We start from the raw sequence: 13,931 nt of genomic DNA, 5'->3' as shown, positions 1-13,931 counted from the left end.
TGCAGGAATTTGCAAGAGAAGACTATGCGGGATTTTGCAATAGGATCTTATTTCGTCTGTGTACAAGAAGAGCGGCTAACAGGGTAGGCGCCTAGTCTCTGAGACGTAGGTGTGGACGGCCGTAACCAAATTCCTGTGGGGAGACCCAAGCGAAATGGCACCGAATGACAGTAAGACCGGCACTGAAAGGGTAAGTCCAAGGTGGTGAATTGGCTCCACCAGGTATTTTCTTCTCATTGAAGAGAAGCCGCGGCAATGTAAGAAAAAATGCTCTAGGGTTTCGGGTTCATCACAAAGAGCACAATGACGAGAGGAGGTGAGCCCAGCGCGGTGCATGTAGAAGTTGAGCTGCGGAACTCTACAACGTAAGCTAGTTAAAGTAACCTCGCATTGGCGAGTTTCGCAACATCGTGAGTCCCACGCATATGCCAAATGGGCGTAATCATCGAGGGAGGTGATGGCATCCTCCTGCCTCCTCGCCAGATGTTGATGCCGTCGGATCCGTGCTCCGGCCAATATAGAGGGAAATGGACAGATGTCGAACGGAGGGCCGTCTAGTGCTGACCTCGCTAAAGAGTCTGCTTCTTCATTCAGATATAAACCCTTATGCCCAGGCACCCATATCAAGCGGATTTCTCTTAAGTGGGAAGGAACTAAATAACCAAATGTGCGAAGAAGAGCAGAATTTTTGGGGGATATCAAAGAGGAGCAAACAGATAATGAATCAGACACAATTACGACATTTAATATCTGGGGAGGTAGTTTTTTTAATGCTATGACTATTGCCATAAACTCAGCATAGAATATTGGGGTGAAGTCCGGTAGGCGAATCGAAAACGACCAGTTGAGTTGTGGACTGAAAATCCCCACACCCGCTCTCTCCTCAAGTTGAGACGCATCAGTCGCTACGACCACGTATGTATCCAAGCTAGACAGATAGTCGTTCAACAAACCGGTTTGTAGACGTGTAGGTAGCCTTTTCGCATTGTTAGGAAAAATGTTATTAAAGGTTAGGGGAACAGGGAGAGCTTCCCAGGACATCTGCATAACGGACGGAATGTTAATATTAAGAGGTGAAAGTAAAGTCTGCGCATACACACATTGAGGGCGGTATTGGTGGGGCCACCACGAGTTAAAAAATAAAGCCGGTCGAGCCACCATCAGCGACAAATCTCTGCTGAGGGGCGATTCGAAAATCCTAAGCATCGTCAGAGCAGTTAAAAGCTTAAACCGAGATTCTAGTGCAGGCAGCCGGGACTCTAAGTACAGGATGTTATTAGCTGTGTATTTCGGAAGGCCGAGACACAATCTCAGGGCACGTCGCTCTAGCTTTAATGGAACTGCTCCGCGTGGAGCGCGAGCGCGTGCCACCGCTTGGTTCGTGCTGGTGAAGATAATGATGATCAGCGCCGTCTGTTATGGCGCAGAAGAGGAAGAAGTTCCAACACTCTCCCCCGCCGACAGATGACGCAGGTGCGCTACATTTGAATGGTCTTTGCAAAGCGGATGTAATTCTTGCTTGAGCGAATATGGCTTGGCTGAAAACTTCGGCCGACGAAGCATCGCCAATGTCGTCTCTTTTTTAGTCGGCGACTGGTAACCGGAACCCCTTGCGCACTTTGGTCGGAATGTCTCGTACTTCCCCATGGAGGACCTGTGGGTGGGCGTGCTGGATCGCGAGAGATGTTCGGTTCTTTCTTGGTTCCTTTTTCAGGTGATCTCGAGTCGTTGTTTCATACCTTCTCACAAGCTTGACACCTTTTTCTAGCTTTTTCGTTGAGCTGGGGATCCGCATCGTCGCAATAGCAAGGCTGTTTCCTAGGTCGAAGCTTGGTTTCCACGGGGAAACCACCTCTTGTCGCTCATTCATCGCTTCGACGGCCTTTTTTACTCGTGTCATAGCCAGTTTGGTGGTCCCCCAGCTCTGCCAGTGCGCCCTGTACAGTCCAGCCCAGCAACGTTTCCACGGCTTTGAGCTTCGTGGTCAGTGGTTTTACATTGCCGGTTACTAGCAGTAGTGGTCCGCACCAATCAGGATCGATATTTTGATTTCACCGAATCGCTGTGCTCTGAGTCCCCTTGTGTCCAAGCGCATTTCTCTCATCTTCGTGATGACTTGGTCCTCCGGTGTGGGAATATGCTCGTTGCCTAGTGCGTCAATTTCGAGCGCGTCAATCTGTACCGTCCTCTCTGTCTTTTAGGGAGCGATGAACACACGTACTTTTCGCAGGGTTCTCGTCTCATTTTTACCTCCAAAGAGGCCAACAGTCAAGGTCTCCTCTTCTACAAACTCGCACCCTAGTTTCTTGGACGCTTCTGCAGTGATGAAACTGCGTTGGCTTCCGCCATCGAAAAGAATTCGGTGGCATCCCGAGGATGCGGAGCCCGCGGCTGCTGCTGTCAAAGTTTGAAGGAGGACCGTGGGGCCAGTTTGCCGAGAAACCAGGCTGACCGGTGTAAAGGCAACGTTGCGGCTGCTCTGGGCGTCTGCCGTGCACATGGTGGTTGCATGCTTTCGAGCACACTTGCCGCACCGTAGTCGACCTCGGCAGTCCTTAGACAAGTGGCCTTTTTTCAGACATCGGAAGCATCGACCTTCCTTTGTGAGCAGCTGTTTTTTTCGCGTGATGTCCCATTCATCGAGGTCGCAGACCTCTCAACGATGCTTTGTGGATTGGCAGAACAGGCACCGCTGAGTGTTGTTCGCTGAAAGGTGTAGAGCCGACATGCTAGGTATGTCACAGTGTTGCTGCTTTCTAGGCGGCTCTTCTGGGGTCACAGCGACGTCTGTGGTCCTTACTCCTGTATGTTGCTCCATGGCTTCTCGACACTGAACTTGATGGTCAATGAACTGGAGAAGCTGTTGAAGCTCTTGTTCGGGCTGTACCGTCTGGTTCTGACGGTCCCTTATGGCTTGAGTTGAGGTGAATGTCGTTGTTGAAGGCGTCGGTGGGCTCAAGCGCTCGTGAAACTTCAGAACCATGTCGCATGGCAGTACTCTGAAGAGGATCTCCCGTAGCATAGGGCAGTAATTACCAGTACTAATGCCAAGTGCCTTCAAACTTCGTACGTGTACTTGAACCTCGTCGTATAGCCGTCGTAGTTGATGCACGTTCGAAGACGACGAAACTGATTTCAAGTCCAGAAGGCCTCTGAGGTGATCTTGAATGATGAGCCTTTCGTCACCGAAGCGCTTCCTTAAAATATCGATGGCGTCTTTGTAGCACTCCTCGCTCGACTGGAGTCCAGAGATGGCCGATGCGGCAGCTCCAGTGACGAGGGTGTTCAAATAGTTGAATTTGTCTGCAGTGCTCAGATCGTCGTTATTATGCACGGCCGACGCGAACTGCATCCAAAAGCGCAGCCAGTTCTTCCGGTTCCCATCGAACTTTACAAGGTCAAGCTGAGGCAACTTAGCCTTGCTGGCGGTCGGAGTCTGGGAACTCGGCAGTCGTGTAGGTCTGGATGCGAGAGCGTCTTCCAACCTGAAGCGCAGGGCCGCTGCCGTGTTCATAACCTTGTCCCCATATTTGCCCGCATTCGACGTCTCGCTTTCGAGTAGGCTGTCTGGTGTCTCGTCAAATATGAGGTCGTCCTGTTTCTTAATCTGCTGGTGGAGCGCTTCGATTCGTTCAAGCAGAACGCTCACCTCGGACGCTGAAAGTCCACGTTGCCCTCGCAGTGCCTCTTCTGCTTCGGTTATTATGCCGTCCAGTTGTGAGCGGAGGCTCTGGCGACGTCGGAGTAGCCGTTCCATGGCGGTCAGCTGGCGGCCGGGGATTCTGGGGCCAAGGTCGCAAGGTGTCGCGTCGGTTCACTGGTTTGCGCGGCTCCCTGCGTCGATAAGGTTGGCCTTGTCTTGAGATCCCGGGTTTTCGGCACCATGTAATGGACCTCCAGGTCCTCCGGCTGCCAAGCCGTCGAGAGAGAGCGGAGAGAATGATGAGAATGAGGGCTTTAATGGAACTGCTCCGCGTGGAGCGCGAGCGCGTGCCACCGCTCGGTTCGTGCTGGTGAAGATAATGATGATCAGCGTCGTCTGTTATGGCGCAGAAGAGGAGGAAGTTCCAACAGTTACATTTCCTTTCAACATTGTGCCCATAGCATGAAAAAACGCCAACAATATTAGAATCACAAAGGAGACACATAAGACCTTAAAATCTACATACCCGTATGCCTTCTCTTAGTAGTATAAAGTCTTAACAATAGTAATAGTTACGTCCGTAAGTGCAGTCTAGATTTTTTACCACCGGCAACAAGCTCGGTTTAGAAAATCATGCTGCCCAAGCAGCACAAGCCTGTACGGCTTAAAATCAGCCGAAGAACTTCAGCCGGGTAATTCCTGCCCGGCCTTTCTCCAGTCAAAGTGTAAAGCGCGCACTCAAAGTTGGGCCTCTGCGGCGTGTTTAAAGTTAACTGCTGTACACCCAATGGCCACTCTCCTTTTACCAATTCATTGCAGAGGGGTCCACAACGGTCTCCGGCCGTACAGCTTTGCCGCAGATCAGCCATTAACTTTTGCCGGAGGCTGGCTGATGAACCTTTGCCCGAGGCCGGCTGTTTAACTTTTGCAGGAGGTCAGCTGTTGACCTTATGCCGATGGTCGGCCGTTGAAATGTGTCTAATCAATGGCCCATTAGCTTTTGCCAAAGTACGGCCAGTCAGCTTTTCCTGGTGAGCGGCTCTTGAACATATTCTGAAGCCTGGCTGTTCAACTTTAGGTATATACTAGCCGTTCAACCATAGTAGACATTCTGCCATTTACATCCCGGCTGTCCTACCCCAGCAGCTTTCAGTTCGAACCGCAGCGATGGCTCAAAGGTACAGCACTCGCCTCGTATGCGGGAGGTCCGGGGTTCGAATCCTGGTACCGCCGGACACCCACCGGTTTCTTTAATGGGTACAGGCGTCCCTGGTCGAGTGCGGACCCTTGAAAGGGGATTTCACGTCTGGAAAGCTGCCTTTACCCTATCGAGGGGCCCCTGACCCTTGTCCATCTGGCGGGGCCCCCGGCCATCATGCCGCGTTGCGCCATTGCCGGGGGTGAAAGAGTCTGGCGGCTTGTCCTGCCACAGGCGGTTGCGAGTTGAGCGTCCATCGTGGCTGTGGAAGGCACCATGTGAATTCGTGTTCCTTGGTGGCGCCGGGCACCTACCGGTAAAATAGGTACAAGCGACTCCCCGGCCTGGCGCTCGGCCCTTGTGTGGGACTACAACGCTTGAGAAGTTCACCCGGCTTGCACGGGAAATCGCCCCTATGGAATGGGGCGGCTGCAAAATCAAAAAACCGCAGCGATGGCTCAAAGGTACAGCACTCGCCTCGTATGCGGGAGGTCCGGGGTTCGAATCCTGGTACCGCCGGACACCCACCGGTTTCTTTAATGGGTACAGGCGTCCCTGGTCGAGTGCGGACCCTTGAAAGGCGATTTCACGTCTGGAAAGCTGCCTTTACCCTATCGAGGGGCCCCTGACCCTTGTCCATCTGGCGGTGCCCCCGGCCATCATGCCGCGTTGCGCCATTGCCGGGGGTGAAAGAGTCTGGCGGCTTGTCCTGCCACAGGCGGTTGCGAGTTGAGCGTCCATCGTGGCTGTGGAAGGCACCATGTGAATTCGTGTTCCTTGGTGGCGCCGGGCACCTACCGGTAAAATAGGTACAAGCGACTCCCCGGCCTGGCGCTCGGCCCTAGTGTGGGACTACAACGCTTGGGAAGTTCACCCGGCTTGCACGGGAAATCGCCCCTATGGAATGGGGCGGCTGCAAAATCGCAGGAACTTTTCTTTTTTTTTTTTTCCTAAACATGGGACATGCTGTAAGTTCGTACTGCATGCATAAGCATTTGTGCCCTTTTAAAGAGCACTGTTTGCCCTTTTCAGGGACATGTAGTGATTTACAAAGCCTGTGGTGATTAGGTTTTTGACTTTATTTTGCTCAGTTCATACTGTCCAGTGTCTTCCGCTTCGTGCGGCCGCCATCCCGGTCACCGGCGGAGCATAGCCATTTCTTAATAAAAGCTGCCGCAGCGACCTTGTTTGCGTCTGGGTACCTGGGCTGTATTGACACTGAAAGATAATTGAAAACAGACAAATAAGTACTACACTGTAAAAATATCCACAGGCTTAGCAATGCCCTTCCTGAAAAAAAATTTAATTGATTGATTGATTATGAGGTTTAACGCGCCGACACTACGCAGGTTATGAGGTGCGCCGTAGCAAAGGGCTCCGGATTAATTTCGACCACCTGGGGATCTTTCACGTGTGCCGAAATCTCAACACACGGGCGTCTTTGTTTTTCGCCTCCGTCAAAAAAACGGCCGCCGATGCTGGGATCGAACCCGTGACCTTCAGCACAGCAGCACAACGCCTTAGCCACTAAGCCACCGCGGCAGGTGAAAAAAAGAAGTATTACAAACTTGCTTAATGCAATGCCTCTAGTCTTCACAACCTACAACTATTCCAGAGAGCCAATATTTATTACGCGTTACCAAACAGTATCCGTATTCAGTCCTGTAAACAAGAACATTAAAAATAAGCTTTAATGGTCGAACAAATACACAAAAATAAAGTAGCCCCTGAAAATATTATAATGAATTCCTCGTGCATAAAATAAAATCAGGGCAGTTTACCAAGAACAAGAGACAATGTTGTCTAGCTCGCAGAAGGCCTCTTTCGCCCCCTTGGACCCTGCCCAGCTGCAGGACAATGCCACTGGCTGCCCAATCACCATGCCCAACACCATGCGGACAGCCGCCTTGAAGTCGTAGCCACCAATGTGGCTAAAGTACTGGGCCTAACAGGAGAAAGGAAATTTGAAATACACTTGTTAGTTGAATGCATCGAGGCTGAACATACGACGCAAAAGCATACCTTTAACGTGAGCACATGAGAAAGCAAACAATTTGTTGTCGTAGAAAACACAATCAGTTCTGCTGCCTTTTGGTTATTGCACGGCACAGAGCTCTGGCCTTTTCTTTTTAACAGCAGAGCTGTCAAGCTTGTGCTCCTCGGAGGGATGTTAGCAGGGCGCTACAGCACACAGTTCGGAAGTTAAGGGGGAGGAGGGAGCAGAGTGGCGACGAGGACCGGTGCACGTACAAGGGTCCTTGTGCAAAAGGTTTAGCCTTGCCGAGCGCACATGGTATGACGTTAGCAATGACATCAGCGTTCCGCGCATAACTTTCGCGAGGCTGTTTGCGACAGCAAAGCCACGCCTTTTCTCGCCTCCAGGTCGTTTTCGCGGGTCTGCACCTTGTTTCCAGCAGCAGACTACTTCGATGGCGAGTCCGCCGGGATGAAAAACCCCGGGACATTCGTTTCCCTCTCGGAACGTGCTTCGTCGGGCCGCGCTCATGTTTAGGTTGCTCGTCGCAGTTCCGGGCAAATAGTACGGCGTTGTCGAGGTAGACTAGGAAGGTGTGCCATTTTCTGAGGCTTCCCCTCAGCTCCACTGGTCACTGCTGTTTGCAATAGCAAAGCCACGCCTCAATTTTGTTCATAATGTTTTTGAAGTCCACATTCTATGAAAAAAATTCTACATGCGCAAAAAGAATGATCAAAGTGGCGCAGATATGAGAAAGTTATTCTATTTTTTAGTCTAAAAATACAAGCACATGCAGTACTGGCAACGTCACACTTGAGGCCTCCGGATATGACGACAAAGAGCGGTTGGCCCTACAGTTGGGTCAGCCTGAAAGTGTGTATATGCCATTATTTTGACCAAACGAGCCTAAATGTTGCCTTACTGCTTGTTTTCGTTAAAGTAAGCATAAAAGCTTAACCGTGGGCTCAAAGTATACAAAAATCTATAGAGACAGTAACAGAGAGCCGCACTATGGCTCCGGTTCGAGCACATGTGTGCCTTTCCATGGCGTGTTACGATGCACCACTGTTGACATCGCCTGGTATCAGCGCGCGTCGCCAAAATACACGCGAACTCGTTCATTCGCGCGCCGTATGCTGATGTCTATTCACGGCAGATATTGGCATCGATGGTAAAGGAGGCGTGGTCGGGAGCATAGCAAAAGTGGACGGCAGCTTCCAGGTTATCAGTCCGTCTCTATGTCTGGGGACATGTTTTAGCACTTCGAAATGCTGTTTCATTCACTGAAAAACAGCAACATTATTTTTCTCTAGCAGTGATTGGCTGCCTTGAGACAAATTGAACCAAACTGTTTTTGTTGGCAAGCTATTATCCCTTGGAGACAGATATAATTCTGTGTGGCAAATTCTGTACTTCGCTACCTTTGCTTGCGTCGGAGAGATTGCGATCGCGTGATGCCTGCCATGAGGTAAATATGGAAGCTCTAGCTACATTGCTTCTAGTATTAACAAGATGGGGGTTGTCTGCAAGATTGGTGCGTGAGACACAAGCATTCTCACTGCCAGAATTTCTCAAACATGACAAGTAACAGACACACCTGGCAATATTTGTTGACTACTTAGCTCTGTGCTCAATTTTTGCAAGCCTCACAGCTTGTGTATATGGTCGAGAGGTAAGAATCTGAAGCACTGTTTTGAAAGTCAGTGGTTCTAATCCCGCGGATTTTTTTTTTTGCTGTGAGCGCTCATAAGGTTTTTTCTACCAGAATATGCAGCTGTTTCCTTAACCTTTCTTTAAACCCACAAGTGATGTTCACATGAAACCTCAATAGCAAGGCAGCGCTGAACGCAGCTTCACACTAAATTAAAGAGAGGTAAAGATGGTACAGAGTTCAGACAAAGAGGCATAGCAACACCCATTGACCCAGCGGTAGGCACGTCACTTTGCTGGTCTCGTGTGGTTGCTTGTCCTCTCCTACTTTCCGGCACGGTTCCACCGAACGACAGCGTCAAGAAGCGCAGAAAGGAGCTTCCCAGGTCAGGCCACCATGGGCTTAAAACTTCCAGGATGTAATTTTGCCGCCCTCATTTGTCTCGCCACATGACATCGGGGTCAGTGAGAAAGTGAGCAGCGTATTTCCGGTTTGCGAGAAGAGGGCAGTGCTCTCTTTGCATGTATTTTTAAATTTAAAATTAAACAATTTTTTTATTTCTACACGGATCTTGGCAATTTTTTTGCATCTATCTCTGCACGACACCAAGAACAGATATAGTGCCCAAAAAGTACCTGAAAGAAATGTGCTCGAGAAATTCACGAGGGACAAACCTACACACAAAAAAAGGAAGCAGGCAAAATGAGATTTGACAGACTAGTGATTGAATTTTAATCATAAGTGATAGAAAAATTCCACTTTCCTGCAAAATGTCTTATATAGGCAATTGGGGCGTTGCCTTAATTAAAGGTTTAAAGAGCACCCTGCGCAATGAGTTGAGGGAACGATTATGTGCGATCTTGCATCGCACGTACCTTCCATCATAGCGAACATATTTTCATGATTCTTGTGGGAGGTGATTGCTGGGACAATAGACTTTACCCCAAAATACATTCCGAGTAGTCGAGGGAAAGTGCTAGGGGTCCCTTTGATAGGCAAGGGTGCGAGAAAAAGCCCACCAATGCCTATGCAATTTGCTGTGTACGGACATTGCTTATGAGATACCTCTTTCATGTGGAAAGGTCTGCATTGGGCACACTGGAAGGTGTGTGAACGTGCGATTGCGTGAATATGAACATAAGCTCTCAGTTGATAACTGCACAAGTGGGCATAACCCCATCCATAGCTCTGCAAGCGCATGCATGACGCTCTTAAAAAGCAAGTGAAAATTGTCCAGGTGCAGTAATACATGAGGAAGGGAGATACAGGAAGCTTACCACATTGAAAAGAACGGATGCGATTGTGTCAGTGACATTTCAACGGGTCTTCATATGAAAGAGCGTATTTATTAGGCTGTGAACTTTCCTTATCACAATTTTTTTTTGCATGCAAGTGGAGCCACGTAACTTTGGCCTGCAATTATGTGTTCTTACGCTGCCTACAAGTTTCTTACGCTGCCTAAAAGTTAGTTGCTAGTCATTGCCTGTTTTCACCAGCTACTTTCTGTGATTGTCAATATTTCGCGCCAAGATCAAGTATCGTTAAGATGCACCAACTCACCAAACACGTCTTTCTAAGCTTGAAAGAAGGGATGAAATAACCTAAAACACAAAGCAATCACACTGTGCTTCATGGCTATGCTAAAGAACCCACCAGTAACTATTAACAGCAGGTATTGTCTAAAGCCTAATAAACTGCATGTCAATTTTCTCGATTTTAAGATGCAGAAATCCCACAAACCTTGTGAGATTAGCAGCAGTGATGCACATATTTCGCCCACTCTCATCCACAGCGTTTGTGGCAGGATCAGTAGTAAGGAGCTCATGCCAGGCACTGCAAAAAAAAACAAGACCACACATAATATACGGTACTTTGAAAATGAAAAATGGACAAGCAACCAAAACGAATAGAAAACCGGGCAAGCATTTTGAATGCTTGAGCGAGGTCACAAACTGTTACTACATTGCAAAAACAATTCTTTCTCAAGATCTTTGCAGCAGCCATAAAAATTTTGGAATTTGTTAGCACCAGGAAACTATACCGCAAACAGGTCCTCTGACACAGGGGTTCCCTCTCACAAGTGTTGCAACATAATGAGAGCATGCTTGTAAATCTTCACACGAAAACCAGACTTGAGTTGTTCACAACACCCAGAAAGTTTCCATAGATGCCACCCATCCCTGTCACAAATGAAGGCATCTAGAACTGACAACCTTATGTTGTCCAGTGCTTCATGATCAGACGATACACGAAAATGCTATAAATCAGGGGTTGGCAACCCGCAGCCCATGGGGCAGTATTATGTGGCCCCCGGCACAATGGTAGACCCCTTCTCCTCTGTCACTTTCTACCTGAAGGCTGACATGGCAGTTTTGACCTCAACTGGCATGAAAGCTCGTGACATTCGTGCTGGAAATAAACATGATAAGGATTGCTATTCTAGTTTTGTACGCTGCTTTCAATTTCCTCCCCAAAATTTATTTGCCTGCAAAGCCCCCCTCCCCTTTCAACCAATGTGCCCTCCGGCCCCCTCCGTGTCCATTGCATTAAACCCGGCTCTCCGCCTGAAAAGCTTGCTGACCTCTGCTATTCAACAAAAGTTGCAAATTTTTAACCTGTCACTGCTTGTTCAATTCAAAGTGAATGAAAATAAGTAAGATCTCTCCTTTGTATGCATCACGCAAGCATACAAACCCATTAAACCCTTCGTAAATTCAAAGAAGGGCCCATGAAGACTTGCTAGGGTTGAGGCTAGGCCAAGTTGATTCTAAGTTGAAAAAGACGAGACTGCAAAATGGGCGAGATACATCAGACAATGAAATGAGGAAAAACACAAGGGCTGTTGTTTCTACTTATTTCTTTGTCTTTTGTGTTGCCTGTTTTGGGCATTTCCTTGTTTTTCACCCAAGACAACACCAGACATTTTTTTATAATACTGGGCTGTAGCTCATGTCTCTCTACAATTGTGTTCAATAGAAAACACTGGCGCCATCACTGAAGGATCCGTGTTTTCTCAGAAGGATCAGGCAGAATAGGCCACCTTGGATACGTCATGGGAGCCCTGACATAGGCAGTTTGGGGAGAGGCACACATGCCATCACACTGATGTCGATGTCGAAAGGAAATCCATCCTTAACTTTTTCGAGTATGCACATATTAAAATTGACTTAAAATATGTTCTTCCGAACACTTAAAGGTTAACCTTCCTGAGGGGTATCTCTATTTAAAAATAAAGCGTTTTATGTAGTCATCGGTGCTTTGAAATTTTGTGCCAGCACTCCTTTAAGATCAGATTGAAATTTTCACTATTCCCCACACTATAATGTGGCAAGGGCCCTGTGACACACTGGAAGGCTGCAGCAAAAAAATGGGCAGTCAGCAAACTAGATTCCACACCATTGTGATGAAACCAAATCTTTAGAATCGTTGATCAAACAACCTTGCGGAGCTTATCAGTGTTTTAAGTGCAAAATGATATAGCCATGGTGTTCGTTCTTGCTTTAGGTGCTGACTCTGAGTAGAAGCAGGCAACTGAAGCCCACCTGAACCCTCAGGGAGTTCCAAGGGAATGCCAGGCATGATTTACATGATTTGCTGAAAATTCTTTCAACTTTAAAAGCTGCCATGCAGTTGAAGAGCCATCAAAAGAATGGTGCAACATCCTACCGTTTGCAAAATAGCTTTCTTGCATTTTATGCTGCTCTCCTTATGCAACTGCATTGCAGCTGTTTGTCGTTCATGTTATCATTAGAAAATATTGTTAATTTTGACATGGAGCCCTAGAAGTTCTGGCAAAAATCAACACAACTGTTTTAATATTCAAATATTTTGGTTGTCCCCACACCATACCTTAATTGAGATAATTACCCTAGTTACATGGCGGAAGTAACTGTAGTTACGTTTAACGGTGGTTACTAAATTTTAACTGCGGTTATCGCAAACTGCGGTTTTGGCTGTTACATGCGAAATTCCAAGTGTGTCGACAGCGGTCACTTGGTTGCGAGCGTAACAAAAATAAAATAACAAACTTTTAACCTCAGGATAAAAACCCAAGGCGAAGCAGTGTAGACAAAAAATATCGTTAAACAGTTGCTTCAGACCCAAACGCGACGCACACGCGCACGCCGAAAAAGGGGCTTCCCCAGCAGCTCGCGACCGGCTTGTTCTCGGGTCGGTTTGCTGTTGAGAACTTAGGATCGCGGTCGATATTTGACTGGCGCTATCTCTACAACTGCGAATTACAATACATAGCACAATTTTTAACCTTTATATTATCCACTTTGTCGCATGTGGAACTTCTTCTCCGCGATCAGATTGATTTCGAAGAGGGGCGACAAGCTGTTGCTGCCGTGGTCTGGGCTGGTTCGAGCCACTTTCAGTGCCGTGCGGACAGACGCGCCGGCATGTTTGCAGGAACGGCCGACGTGCGCACAAATTGTTTCCGAGTGCTGAAAACGCTTCATGATTGCCTGCTTTGTCTATTTTTTTTGGCAAACGATAAGCGGAATTTACAAATTTAGGCTTTTCTCATAGTTGATCGGGTGGACCCGGAAACGAGCTGCTGCTCACGCGCGGTCGTGCCGACTGCGAGAGCGACGCAAAGAGCACAAGCTCCTCTTGGGGGCAGCTTCGGGGGCTCCCGCTATTTGAGGCCTTCGTCTTCTGCGAACGCCAGGTGATTTTTTTCGCCTAAGCTGATGCGCCGCCACTTGTGTGCAAACTGACTTGTGCGATTTTTGAACACTGCGGCAGCGGCAACTGCGGTTAGCGTAACCGAACTGAGGTGGCCAAGCTCAGTTTGCATTAACCATGGTTAGTGGGGTAACTGTGCCAGTGTAACTAGGGTATAAGTGTCCCAGTCCACTGTGGGAAACTAGCAGGCGAGTTTTACTCATTACATAACCAACTGTTAAAATAGGCCATTTCAATCTCTCATTTGGAAAAACAAAGCCCATGAAATATGTATTTTGAGAACACTTATTGATACATTTCTGTCATTATTAAGCATCATACTACATTTCCTCACGTGTACCTTCATCAAATTAAAGCAGTGCATCTCAGCCATGCTGCAGTACATTAGCATTTATTCGAATAACCACTAAGATCAAATAACCTCATAGCAGCCACTGAGTAAAAATATTTGTGCGAATGACGGCAAAGGAATGCTTCTATCATGAAAATACAAAACCTGGACCTCGTACTTATATTATTGCACTTTTTACAGCCGACATACCGTTGGCTTTATTTCAGTTGTCTCAATTACGGCATAGTACCGCATTTCCTCTTTAGTCTTGTGTAATAAAGCGAGGATATTGCAAGAAGCACACGCCGCAAAATTCTGCGCATAGGTGTCCTCACAGTGTTAAACCTCAAAAAAAAGAAAAGAAAATCACATGCAATAAGAAACAAACAGGCCCAATTTTTTTGCACTACGGCTATGAATGGTCAGTTGCCCAGATTGTAA

General features: G+C 47.9%; 1 long non-coding RNA gene across 1 annotated transcript; it reads right to left on the bottom strand.

Annotated features, from left to right (window-relative positions):
* Positions 1 to 5,925: 5,925 nt before the first annotated feature.
* On the bottom strand, positions 5,926 to 10,938 carry LOC144160879 (uncharacterized). Its single transcript, XR_013320418.1, has 3 exons — positions 10,208 to 10,938; positions 6,623 to 6,786; positions 5,926 to 6,059 (listed from the first exon to the last, which is right to left on the bottom strand). It is a non-coding gene; the product is annotated as an uncharacterized LOC144160879 (long non-coding RNA).
* Positions 10,939 to 13,931: the final 2,993 nt, after the last annotated feature.

Source organism: Haemaphysalis longicornis, unplaced genomic scaffold, assembly GCF_048455015.1.
Source record: "Haemaphysalis longicornis isolate Haplotype H1 unplaced genomic scaffold, Haemaphysalis longicornis Haplotype H1 scaffold_11, whole genome shotgun sequence".
Classification (NCBI taxonomy): domain Eukaryota; kingdom Metazoa; phylum Arthropoda; class Arachnida; order Ixodida; family Ixodidae; genus Haemaphysalis; species Haemaphysalis longicornis.
Note: the sequence above shows the minus strand (reverse complement) of the source record. Positions and strands in the feature narration are given on the sequence as shown.